The sequence below is a fragment of the Zonotrichia albicollis genome, chromosome 6 (assembly GCF_047830755.1).
Source record: "Zonotrichia albicollis isolate bZonAlb1 chromosome 6, bZonAlb1.hap1, whole genome shotgun sequence".
NCBI classification, from domain to species: Eukaryota; Metazoa; Chordata; class Aves; order Passeriformes; family Passerellidae; genus Zonotrichia; species Zonotrichia albicollis.
The window spans coordinates 28,158,881-28,171,697 of record NC_133824.1 but is presented as its reverse complement, the minus strand read 5'-3'; the positions used below and the strand labels follow the sequence as shown (position 1 = coordinate 28,171,697).

Here is a 12,817-nt window from a genome sequence, read left to right as displayed (position 1 = left end):
CCAGTATCTAACCTGCTTGAAGCTGCAATGTATTTCAAGAGCTTTTGGCATCTCAGCTAAGTACCAAGGTGATAACAAAGAGAGGTGACAGCAAACAAGATATCTACTGCTATTAACATTTTTAAACCAACAGAACAGTCACTCAGCACTAACACTGGATTCAAAACCAAAAACACCACCACCTTCAGAAAGAATTTTTCTACCTGGCAAAAAACCTTGAACATCTAACACAAAGAGGTCTTTGCACCTCCATCAGCAACAGGAAAATACTGTAATGCAGAAACCAACCACTACTTAGGGGTATTTTGCATTATACTACATATCCCATTACTTCATTTTCAAAAGTACTATTAAACACTAACAATAAATTACTTTACTTGCAAGCACATGACACCCACATACTGCTGCAGTTTTTATTGAAACCTGTAAAATGCCACTGAAATAGACAGTACCATTTCACAAGTCCTCTTCTTTCCCCATGTAAAAATGTGAACTTGAAAAACCACGTAAGATGGTACAATGTCTACACAATCCTCATGTAATTTCTCTGTTACAAGGAATAAAGTTCTAATTTCTAGCTATGTTTCAAAAAAGCATTAATTTAGTTCTGTTTTCTGACAACACCTGGAAAAATAAGCTAAGCATTCTGGAGGAAAGCAGGATTCACATTCAAAATAGTCAGAATTTTAAGCATTAAGCTTCATTTTTATCGAGTTGTGCTGATTCTTCTCCCACCTCCCTTCAAACATATCTTTAACTCTTCTCTCACTTTTAAAGCTAGAAAATGAGACATCTCTGGACCCTTCTTTTATAAACTGTAACACTTAGGAAGAGGAGAGAAGAAGGGAGAGGCAGAAACAGATTATATGATTCTCTTGTTCATATAGTTTTAGCTACAATATTTAAACACACATCAAAAAATTGCTTTCATCAGTACTGTTCTCTACCAAAAACCATTACCCATGCTAACTCCGGATGCTTCTGGATTGCTTTTATCCTCTACAGCATCCCTGGTGTTCACAACACTACCTTCCAATATGTTCCAAACATGTAAGTGATCAAAACATTACTTGATTTTACATCTGTCCACTAGATCTTCTACAATTACTTCACGTTTGGCTCTTGTTAAATCTAATTACTTCTTCCTATTACTCGTAACTGGAAGATTAAATGAGGATTTTATCTAAGAATTCCTACAACTGTTCCTTAATTTTAGTACTTGTATCAGTTCGTGAGGTCTGTCTATTTAGCCCTAAGTCCCTTAAGGCCATGCTTCAGTAACACAAAGACAGCTGTCACCTAAAGTTAGACTGCACCATAGTTGGGAATATTTGATCACTACTATCAATTGCTTTGTGGTGGTTTTTTTTTTTTTTTTTAAGCAAAGTGCAGGTTTACAAAAAATAAGGAACAGTTAAGCTCTATTCCCTCACCCAGTACTTCAGTCATTTTTTGTCTCTGGGCACTCTGTGCTTCTACAAGAGGCAATGTTTACCTTTCCTATAATTATTTTTCACATAGCCAGCTCCAGACAATTGCAATTAAATGAATTAAAATAACTGCTTCCCCCAACCCCTATTTTCAGAACCGATGCATTCTATGTCTCAGTTAAAAAGCACATTCACAATATGTGCCCTCTTGCCCTTGGCAGGCATAAAGCTGTTGGCAGTCTGAGGCAAGTCATTACACTCAACCTGCACAGACAAAAAGATACATCAACAACACAAGAATGGAAAACCTCAATTCAGTTGCTCAGGTATGTAAAGTACCAATTTATATACTAAAAATATATTTAATGATGTCAGCAATCAGTAGATAATGACTAAATTCTGTTAAAACAACGATGAGCGCTCTTCGCAACATTTAATAACTGCTTATTATCACACCTTTGTTTTACAGGAGACGTGCTTTAAATTACCAACAAATTTAAAAGTCTTTACTGCATCAACACTACATATACATGTGATTAAATCTAGAACACAGAGTACATGATTGCATGTTCACACCCAACCCCAAAACTGTTGTCTGGAGACAGAATAATCTGTCCCTATTCTGAAATGTTATCTAGCATATTAATAAACCTTGAATTTCCAGCTAAAAATAAAAGTACAACAGTACAGGATTAAAAAAAAGTCGTGATGATTTCATTTTAGCACATGATAAAAAAGCCTGTGAAGTTCTGCAGATATTCTGGCTTTACCTAGATAGGGAGGTAATTGTATAATAAGGCAAAAATTAACTTAAGGCTCTCAAACTATTCCACAGTGCACACAGTTCAAATAGTTGCAGGTAGTTCTCTACACCACCACAAACACTCATGTCACTGTACAGGCAAGCACTAAAAACACACAGATCTGAATTTTTTAAACGCCTTTTCAATTTGAAATGGATGGCATGTTTTAAGATGATACTAGCATTTTCCTCTTGTTTATATTAACAGAGGCATCCTAGCAAAGAATCTCCTACCAGCTCTGTATGGCAGTACAATAAACAGTACTAGATTTGGGAATTCCCAGAGCTATGCTGAGTACGAGTCAATGACTACACTGCAAGACAACGCAGAAATCAGGGAGGGGGAGGAAGGTTAAACTAGAACTGACTTTCTGTCAATAGCTCCCTCTTCAAAGACTGCAAAACGAAGGCAAAAGAAGGGAAAGAGTCAAGGGGAAACAAAACATCCAAGGAAAGGATAAACTATGTTAACAGCTTTTACAGAATTATCTCCTTTTGTCCTCATTTCTAAATGTTTACTCCAGCAAAAACTGTGGGAAAGCATCGTGGTTCACTTTTCTTCCAGCTGCTGTATGATCAATACAATGCAGACTATTGAACTATTTTATTCTGATTCATACAACAAGCTGTTAAATACATTTGGAAAGTAGATTATCAGTGCCAGTATCACGTCATTCATGAAGATATATTTACTTTCAAGGCATGAAAGTGCCATAACTTTCTTCTGCACAATTATGCAGTTCTTCAGCACAGACTGCAAGAACAAAATCCTATTTCAGCCCTTTACAATTTGAAAAGAAAAATACCCCTAGAAATTTCGACTGCATCCAGCAGAAGGAGGGAAGGCCCTCCAGGATTTATTTGTTGAGGTCTAGTAGTGTCTTCTATTTGATACATGCAAAAATATTCCAAAAATAGTATCAGACATTTTAGCTTTTATAATTTTTTTAAAATATAGATTGGTAATTCAGAAAGTGAGGAGAGAAGCCTTGTGCACAAAAACCAAATGAGATCTTTAAACAGTTCAGAGATAAGAACTGTAATGACTTTTACATAGCACTAACACATTTAAGCCCGCAGTCTGAGTCTCATCACCCATTGTCTTCTTTAATTTTGAAACATGCAGACAAAGTTATGTTACACTTCAGAAATGCAAAAAAGAAAAAACTTAAGTCTGATCACTGCCAGTTTCTTCAGCAAGAGCAAATGTGTGCTGTGGCCCTGCCAAAAGGCAAATGTTCAAGACGTGTGTGTTTCTGCTTACATGAGTCTCTTGAGGAAAAATAAATAAATAAGTACGCACACAACCCACTGCCCCCCTTGCATGCCCAGAGATAAAGGAAAGAGAGTTTCCTGTCCCAGGTTTGCAACCTGAGAGCCACCAGCAGTGCTGCTGCTGCTGCCCCTGCAAGAGACACAAAATGGGCTGGCCACCAAAGCAAAAGTGTTCCACATTACTTCAAAAAAGGAAAACCATCCTTATAGCAAGCTTTTTTTTTTAAGCTGTACCTACAATAGCACTTCCACCAGCAGTGCCCCCTGAGGAGCCCTGCAGCCAGCACCAGCTAGCAGCCAGCAGAGTTTAACCCAGGAGTCCAACCTCCACTGGAGCAGGGCTGGCTGCCACAGTGCTTCCAGGGGCTCATGGCTTTGTCCTGCCAAGCTTTAAAAGTCTCCAATGATGGACATTCACCAGTCACTCTGGGGTGGTCTGTTAAATGCTTTGTCATCCTCAGAAAGATTTATTTTAATTTTTATAGGTTTTCTGGCATCCATAAACCGGAACTCTCCTGGAGGAAACTAAGCTAAAAATCCCTGCCCAGAAGTTCACCAAATGTGACCCAACCCTGAATGGTCACAGAGGTCCAAGCCAACAAACCACATCTGTGTAGGCAACATCCAATTCAGGAGACCAGACCAAATTCTGTCTGAAGTAAAATTGGCCAAATGCAAAAAGTTTTGATCTGGGAGACTATAGGTCCCCATCTTCAGCCAGAGACCTGTGTCTACTGTGCCAAATTATGTGCTATAGTAAGACCAAGTGACAAAACCATGCATATAAAACAGTAATTTTGAAATCAAATGAAAGTACTCTTTTAAACAGAAAGAAAGGGGAAAAAAATGTTTCAAACCAGGAAATAACCTCTCCCATAAACACCAATCAACACAGATCTGCTCCAAATACTTCCAGTGACAGTGTGAATTCATTTTGAGTGAGCAAGTAAGACTAGTACCTTATAAAAACAAAACTGCAACCATTTGAAAAAGTTCTAAGAACAATGTAAAAATTTTCTTGAGGCTAAGCTGTGGTGCTTAGTTGCTGGCTGGGGTTAAACCACAACAGTCACCTTTGGTCAAATATACAAATACATGTATTAAAAGCGTCTGTTAGTCTTCAGAAAGAGCTGTCTGTAGGACTGCCAACACGAAAACCCAAGATATGTACCAAAGCTGCTGATGTGAACAACTGGCATACAGAAAGCTCTGCCACCACAGCAGTCATTTTACAGATATTATCTGACACTCTTAAAAAAAGGTCTGTATTAATCCCATTTCACATCACATCAGCATACAATAAGCCTGTCGTTATTTATTCAAAAATCAAAAGACAACTGATTTAGCTTACAGCGGTGTAAAATGCATCATGACTCGAGAAACTCGGAGAACAGAGCCATGCTACAAAAGCAGCCCTTGGCACCTCCTGGAACCTCTCTATCCACTGCACAGAGAAGGCAGCAAGGCAGGCTACACAGCAAAGGAAGATGCTTGGGTATTTCCTCCACCCAGAAAAGTAAATATTAAAATCCACAAAATAATCCAGGCAAACACATTAAACATAAATAAGTCTCACAGGCATATCTAACAGGCAACTTTTCTCCAAGTTATATTCAACTTCTGATCCATACCTCTGAGCAGCCTGGAAGAAGAACTTGTTCCCCAATAATTTTGGTTAGTTGAGATTTTTTTAATCCACTATAACATCACAAGTTAGGAAAAACATGATTGTTTTAGGGCTAACTCAAGAAGCGTTCACTAAATGAAAAGTCTGTGTTAAAGCACAAGTTCAAAGTTAACATCTCACAGCTGCAGTAATAAAGTAAAAACCAGTCTCTCTGAGGTTTATGTGAGTATTTTGAGGTACAAATCCTGTGACCTCAAAAGGTAAATAAACAACACAAAATTTAAACACCTCCAAAAGATATTTGAGCACTGAAGGTAAACCATAGGGATTAATGAAGAACAATCCAACTTTAAACCAACTATATAATACATGCCAGTAGCTTCTCCAAGTTTTGAAAACTTATAAAATAAAACTTGATCATCAAAAATCATTCCACTAATCTCTGCAATCCACCTCAAGAAAGCATTCTTCCCATTCTACAGAGTCTAAAACCAGAAGTAAAAGAATATTAAAACATCAACAAAAAATTCAAAGTGCCTCTCAGGCCTAGGCACGAACCACTAGTGCCAGTAACACCTCCTCCTTCTCTGTGATACACTTTCAGGAAAATTTTCTACACAGCCATGCATTTTTCAGGAACTTGATTTCTCTTGAAAAGATGGATGTCTTGAGACACCCATCCACTATGCAGGGAACAAGAGCTATGACCACTGCACTGCAGCACCCAGCAGCAGCTGGAGGAATGGGAAGACACAGCTTTGCAGGACTCCACTCCACTTACAGACTCAGATCCTTGAAACAACCATGACAAATACTTGGTTAGCAATCATACAATTCAACGGCTACCAAGATTATGAAGTGTTCTGTCTCTACATTCAAAAGAAGTGCTCTTTAAAACATGCTTCCATAAAGAAAACAAAGACATGTAAATGCTCAGCCTCACTTAACATAAAAGACATGTGGCAGACTCTAAATCAAATAACTCACTCAGTAAACTGTGCCACAGAATCCAATATTAAAGAGACTGAGACAATGACATAATTTAGCTTTACATATGCACAAAATGGACATCTAAAACCATTTTATCTGCTGATTCATATTCAAAAACACAGTTACAGTCTCTGCAACTCCTAAGGGGTTTCCCAAAGTTCACAGTGCAAAACTACTATCAAAGCTAACACCAAAACTGCTACAGACTGTGTTAGTCTTGTGCTGCCAGCTGCATAAGAATTTAAAATAAAAAATTATTGTCATTCAGCCTCACCAATGACCATAATCTGTAGGTTTACAATGGAGCCTTAAGTTCATCCTTGCTAGTAAGGCTGCACCCCCAAAAAACACTGATTGCCTTTCATTAGAGAATATCTCAAGTCTCATAGAGCCATCAAATCCCACTCTATAAACCTTCAGCTTGAGAGTCCTCATTCAAATACTACACTCAACTCTTGTGAAATATGAAGCTTAAGATTATTTAAAAGCTGCAATTTAGGAGAGATATACTTGAAATCAAGTCACTGAAGTCAAATCTCCCTGGAAACATAAAAAACAGAACAATATAACTTTTTTCACTCACAGAAAGATACTGAACATATGATTAATTTTCCATGCCAAACCAACAAAACCCTCACCTAAGAGTTCTTAAAATTATGTATTTACACTGATAAAAAAATAACTGCCTTTACTATTGCTGTACTCCTGTCATAACTTATTAACAAGTTAAAGAAATGGCTTTCAGAATAAATGAATAAATCAAAAATCTAAAATACAGATAAAGAAGTAAACAGAGGAAATATATTAAAAAATAAGATAACTAAATAATGTCTTATTGACTTGTTAAATATTTAAATTAAGGAGCTGGGAAGAAATAAAAGGAATCTGCCTGAAGCCAAGAAAGCCACGGAAACAACAGATCAAAACTCTTTGCCAAACAACCAACACTCAGGGTCAATGAGAATAAATTTCAACCTCTGAACACATCAGCATTAGGGAAACCAACTTGTGTGACTGAAATTTTGATGAAGGCAGAAGCTCTGCTTCCTTACCCCAGTAGGGCACCCTGGATTTCTAACCAGTAGCAGTAAGAACTCAATAGCTTGCAGCAAACCCCTTGCTGAAGGGATTAAACTACTGATATGGAGAAAACTGTTCCTTTTTCTTCTCTACAATAGACATGCCATAGGACAAAACAGAGGAACAGAAAAGAAATTCAACTGGGCCTCAACCCATTCTCTTACTAGCCTACCTCACATTTTCCCTACATATTTCTAAAATGATCCTCATGACCCTACTGAAGTTTAAAATAACCAGTTGGAATAATCTGTTTTTAAGTTTTGTTCTCCTATTTTAGAAATAAAAAAATGCCTCCATAGTAGCAAAACTAATAGTTCTGAAATCGACATTTTAAAGGAGCTATTTGAGACAGATTTACAAAGCTGAGAAGACAATAAGAGCTACACAAGAACAAAATTATCTCAAAGTGCCAACAGAATGCTGTAAGCATGATCGAAAAAAAAGAACTCCTTGAAAAGCTGCAGAAGGGAGAAGAGGCCACATTTGAACATAGTTTTTAAAACAACAGCTACCCAAAAGTTAACACCAAACCTTAAAATAACATTTCAGATAAACATGAGAAGGTGGGAGAAAACAGCTCTTCAAGCCTAGAGCCAACGATGCACAACAACAAAACCTTTTATTATATAAAAAATAGATCACGAATTGCATGTCCTCATACTAAATCTTCACTCCCGGCTGCAGCTCCACCCTTTCACAGGTCTGTGTCAGTGCCTGCCTCTACACCTGCTAGCCTTTTTCATCAAGAAAATTTTTGCAGCCCTACAATAGTCAGAGCTGACATCCCATTTTGCTTCTGACTTCATGATCTAAGAGGTATTATGAACCACAACTGAGAGCTAAGTACGCCTATCCCAAACAGCAGTGATGAAACTAAGCATTTTATTAGCATCAGTAAAACCTTCTTAATGCAATGTTGAGCAACTAAGTGCACATCCTTTAATCAACTGGCCATAAATAAACACTTTAAATGGCAAAAAAATCTTCTGTCCCTAGCTTCCTATCAGCAATATGAGACACAGCATACACACAAAACATTCAGTCAAGAAAATTCTCTTTTTAGCTTTACCTAAATAGAACCTATGGGGTTGTTTTTTTGAAATTGAGAAAAAAATTATTGTTAAGTTCCCACACTGTTTCTACACTAATAACTGGTATGGCATCTGATGGCCTAAGGCATAAAAGCCTTGACATTGAAACACAACTTAAGAGATCTCTGCGATTACAATTGCCACAAACTTCTACCTTAATGCTTTCACATGTCTCTCCCACCACTTCAGCTGAAGGGGAATGGAGTCTAGCCTAGCAATGCATTCCAAATAAATAAGAACCAAACTCTCCATCTGAGAGAACACCTTTACTTGCTACCCAGTTAGTACTTGCAGCAAAACCTCTCTTCCCTTTTACAAAACTGGTTCATGCCTTAATTTAAAGGAAACAAGCGCTTCATTCCCATAGTTAGAAAAATAAATAAAAACAATCAATCAAAATCCCATCATGAAAGGGCTGCTTTCTAAAGAAAACACCAATCTTCCTTTATCCATACAGATCTGGAACCTAATGAAACCCGACACCTTTACTCCGAAGACAAATTTGCATTGTATTATCAACTAGGGCTCCGTGCTCACAGATGCACTTCATTCAGCATGCAGTAACGGGATCATTAAAGCACCATCACTCAAATTTTCTAAAACGATTTTGCAGGTAAAATTTTTGAAACACGATTTGGAAAGCAATATTATCCAAAAAAAATGCCGCTGTTTTATTCTGTGGTTTAAAACGCGCCTCCTCAAACTAAAACATACAGATGTTGTGGCCAAGGTTATACAAGGAGATCTTCATTAAGTTGAGCTATTCCCATTTTGTGTCGCTGCTTTACCAGACATGAATGAGTGCATTCCTCATTACATGAGCTGAAGCTGCATCACAGATATCCAGTACAAACAACACAGTTATTTTTAAATATAGCATGAGAATGTTAACATCAGGACTTCATGCAATATAAAAGAGGGAACGAGCAAACAAACTCGACTTCGGAAGGTAATCATTCACCTTCGTATCTACCTTTCCTTGCTTCTCCACCTCCTCCTTCCCCTTAAGATTCAGTTTAAGGCATTCCCTGTTTTCCCACTTTTCCAGGCTCCCAGTGAAGAAATCAACCATCCGCAAACATTTTGTTCCTCCACCCCGCCTCCTCGTGAGCAGAGCATTCAGAACATCCCCACTGGCACTGCCCCCACATCACCTAATTGTTATCATTACTGCGGTCTCAGCACCGGCTCGGAACAAAACCGGTCCCACTACACCCTCGCTGGCTATAAAAAGTAAAGAAGGGGGAAAAAAAATAAAAGAGGTTTAAGTGCAACTTACGGGGGCGAACAAGAGGCAAGTTATCTAGCGAGCCGTGGGGGCGAGCGGCGTGTGCCGCTCGGGGCCGCGGGGGAGCGCGTCCCCCGCCGCAGGGCGCCCTCGGCGCGGCCGCCTCCGCACGGACGGGCAGCGCGGGAGCCGCCGCCTCGGAGCGCAGCGGGCCGGGCCGCCGCCGCTCACCGCCGCCTCCGGCCGCGCCGCTCCCGCTCGGGGCTGCCTTTCCTGCGGAGAAAAAAACACAAATCCGGAACCTAGCACCCGGCACGGCTCGCTGCAGGGGGACTCCCGCCGACCCGCCCCGGAGCTGCCGGCACGGCGGGCTCCCACCGCCCCGGGGGCGCTCGGGGCAGGCGCCCCCCGCTCGGCTCCGGGCGCTGCGGCGGGCGGCAGCTCAGAAGGCCACTTTCACCCGGAGCCCGCTGCCCTCGCCCCCGTTAACCCTGTCGGGCAGGGGGCCGCGCAGCCCCAGGGCTGGGGGCCGCTACCCTTCCCCCGCACGCGCACCCACCCACCCACCGCACACCCCTTCGGCCAGCGGCACGGCGGCTCCCCACGGCAGGCTCCGCGGCGGGAAGGAGGGGGCGCGGCGCGCAGCCCGCCTCGGCTCGACGCTCGCGTTCGCAACTCACCCAACAAAGTTGCTGCTGCGGCTGCCGGCGGCTCCGCTCCGCTCGCTGGGCTGGGCTGAGCACGGCGCTCCCCGCCCGCGCAGCCCGGGATGAGCTCACCCCGCGCCCGCCCCGCCGCGCTCCGCCCGCCGCCGCTCTCGCGAGAGGGGCCGCCCGCAGCCCGCCCGCGCTCCGGCGGCGTTCCCATGGCAACAGCCAAGCGCCGGGCCCTGCGGGCGGCTCGGGCCCGCGCCGAGCTCCCTGCATTTTGATTGACTTCTTAACATTTTGATATTTACATCACTTCCCAGCCTCCTGGAGACCTATAGGGAGAAGGTTACTGTAGTCGCTAACACAAGGTCAAAACCTGCCGGTACCATACGGATAGTATATCCCGAGCTCTTTTGCTACCACTCAAATTAAAATGAATTCTCCCTAAGATATCCATCACAGATAACAAATTAAAAATGTGGGAAGGCACATCTGAAAAATAGCATATGTAAACATCAGCCCTTGTGCTACAGGAATGCTGCCCTGTTTTCAAATGGCGAGAATTCTGAAAACAAGCTGCAGGTAACACATTCTGGATACTCTGCTAATGGTTGTTAACGTTCTGCCAAGCCAAGGACAGTAACAATCTCAGTCAAACCACTTTAAGTGAAGCTTTCCATGAAATTAGGACACTGTGATTTGGACTGGCGACGTTCCAGCAGTGTGCAGCATGGTGATAGCTAAAGCAACCGAGCTGTGGTGAGCAGCTGCTCTGGCGCAGAGATGCTCGCCTCACACCCCATTCACTTTCCAGGAATGTCCTGAAAGACCAACAAAACTTACATATGGATCCATGTGGCTTGATGCCTTCTGAAGGGGCTCCTAACGGATCTTCAGGACTGATGTTTAAATATCACAGTGTTTGGTACTGTAAAAATATCTGGATTTCTAGAGAGCAATCACTCTTTTACACGTTCTCAACTTGAAGTTGTTGACTCCTGCATGTGTTATGGGGTCAGAAAAAACAATCCTAATCTCATCTTCCTGAGAAGAAACGGCATTATGGATGAACAAAGAACTGATTCCAGTGCTGCTCTGGCATGGAAGAAAAAGTAGAATTGACAAGCTAGGGAAAAAAATAGGAACATTTTCAATATTTAAATATATTTATCTTATGTCATCCACCTGAAGGGATTTTTTACTTTTAAAAGAATATGGGGTTTTTTGATTTCCACTTAAATGAAAACTTTTTTATTGGCAGCTAGAGGCCCTGTCCTATAAAAGGGAGTCCAAAAAGGCTTACAGGCCTGAGGGTCATACACACAACAGCACTGGATGTGACTGCAGCATTAGGAATTGTGGTGTGCAGTTATTGAATTTGCATTCATCAGAGGAATCTAGATAGTGAGGCTCTGGCTTGCAAGTTCTTTAATGAGGTTAACGAGGCTAGCACATTCTCAAATGGTTTGTATGATCTTCCTTCACACCCTGCTGCTGTGTCAGATCTTCAGATGAGGAAGACATTCAGAAGGGGCGCACGGGGAGGGAGAGGCTCTGACGCAGCCCCAGCCCAGCCTGTGTGCTATCTGCACACACCCTTGCCTGCAGTCCAGCCAGGAGCTGGCTCCTGCTCCTGGCCCCTGTGGTTTCTCCCTGAACCCAGGCCTGAGAGGCTGACATCTGCTTCTGCAGGGGTCCAGTGTGAGGGCTGCTGCTGTGAGATGCTGTTCTCACCACACTCTCTCTCTTGCATGACTCCCCATCCAGAGCTGTGATTAGGGGACTGCAGCACTCAAGAGCAATATGTGTTCTCACAGGTGTCAGAATATCCAGAACTCATTTATGTTCTTTTTGTGAAGTACAAACTTTGCTGTGTCTTTATAATAAGCAGTTATTAATTAGGCTCGAGGTGGAAAGAGAAGGAGAATTTAGAGTTTACCCCCGGCCTATGTAAGAAAGTCATCAGAAGAGCTGATCTAAAATAGGAAGGATAACAGGGGGTTCACTCCAAAATAATTATCTTGCCTCAATAATGCACATCTAATTCCAGCACAAAAGGACTCTCTTCTCTTTTATAGAGCAGTCATACACCAGTTTCTGCTTGACTAGCTGCTACAGAATGAAGGATGCCCAGCTGGTTTCCCTGTGTAGAGACAAGCCTCAAAAACTCCAATGATTTTTGAATGCCAACCCTTCTTCTGCCACTAACTTGATGTGTTACCATAGGCAAGACACCTAATTTCTGGTTTAGTATTGTCCTTTAAACGAAAAGGGAAAAGGATACATTATTTACCTCAGAAGAGCAAGGTGAGCATAAATTAATTGATAGCTTTATGAAAGTGTAAATAGTAGGACTATTTCTGAGTACAGCTGGCTGGAGCTGTTGGAAGCACAGGGAAAATCTGACTAAGAACCTGAACCACCCTGAAACTGAGTGCGTAATTTATTCACTGATGAACAATGAACATGTGAAAGTTTGTGTCCAGCACACCCTTCCAAGAAGTGATACAATTTGGATATAGAGCTCCCCAGAAAAATAGATGAAGCAATTCACATAGAGATGATTTGACAGAGCCCAAGATCAGTGCATTCCAAGATATTCATGCTCTCAGGAAGTCTCTATATGTGGGGAAGGCTTTAGGTT

The 12,817-nt window shown here is 41.6% G+C and overlaps 1 protein-coding gene across 5 annotated transcripts in view; it reads right to left on the bottom strand.

Moving 5' to 3' along the window:
* Positions 1–10,361, bottom strand: part of SIPA1L1 (signal induced proliferation associated 1 like 1) — a 201,066-nt gene extending 190,705 nt beyond the window's left edge. For all 5 annotated transcript variants that reach the window (XM_026793734.2, XM_026793741.2, XM_026793739.2 and 2 more), the window contains exons 1-2: positions 10,204–10,361; positions 9,575–9,796 (exon numbers count right to left, since the gene is read on the bottom strand). The gene's annotated coding sequence lies outside the window, so the exon portion shown is untranslated. The remainder of the gene's footprint in view (positions 1–9,574; positions 9,797–10,203) is intronic.
* Between the last annotated feature and the right edge of the window lie 2,456 nt (positions 10,362–12,817).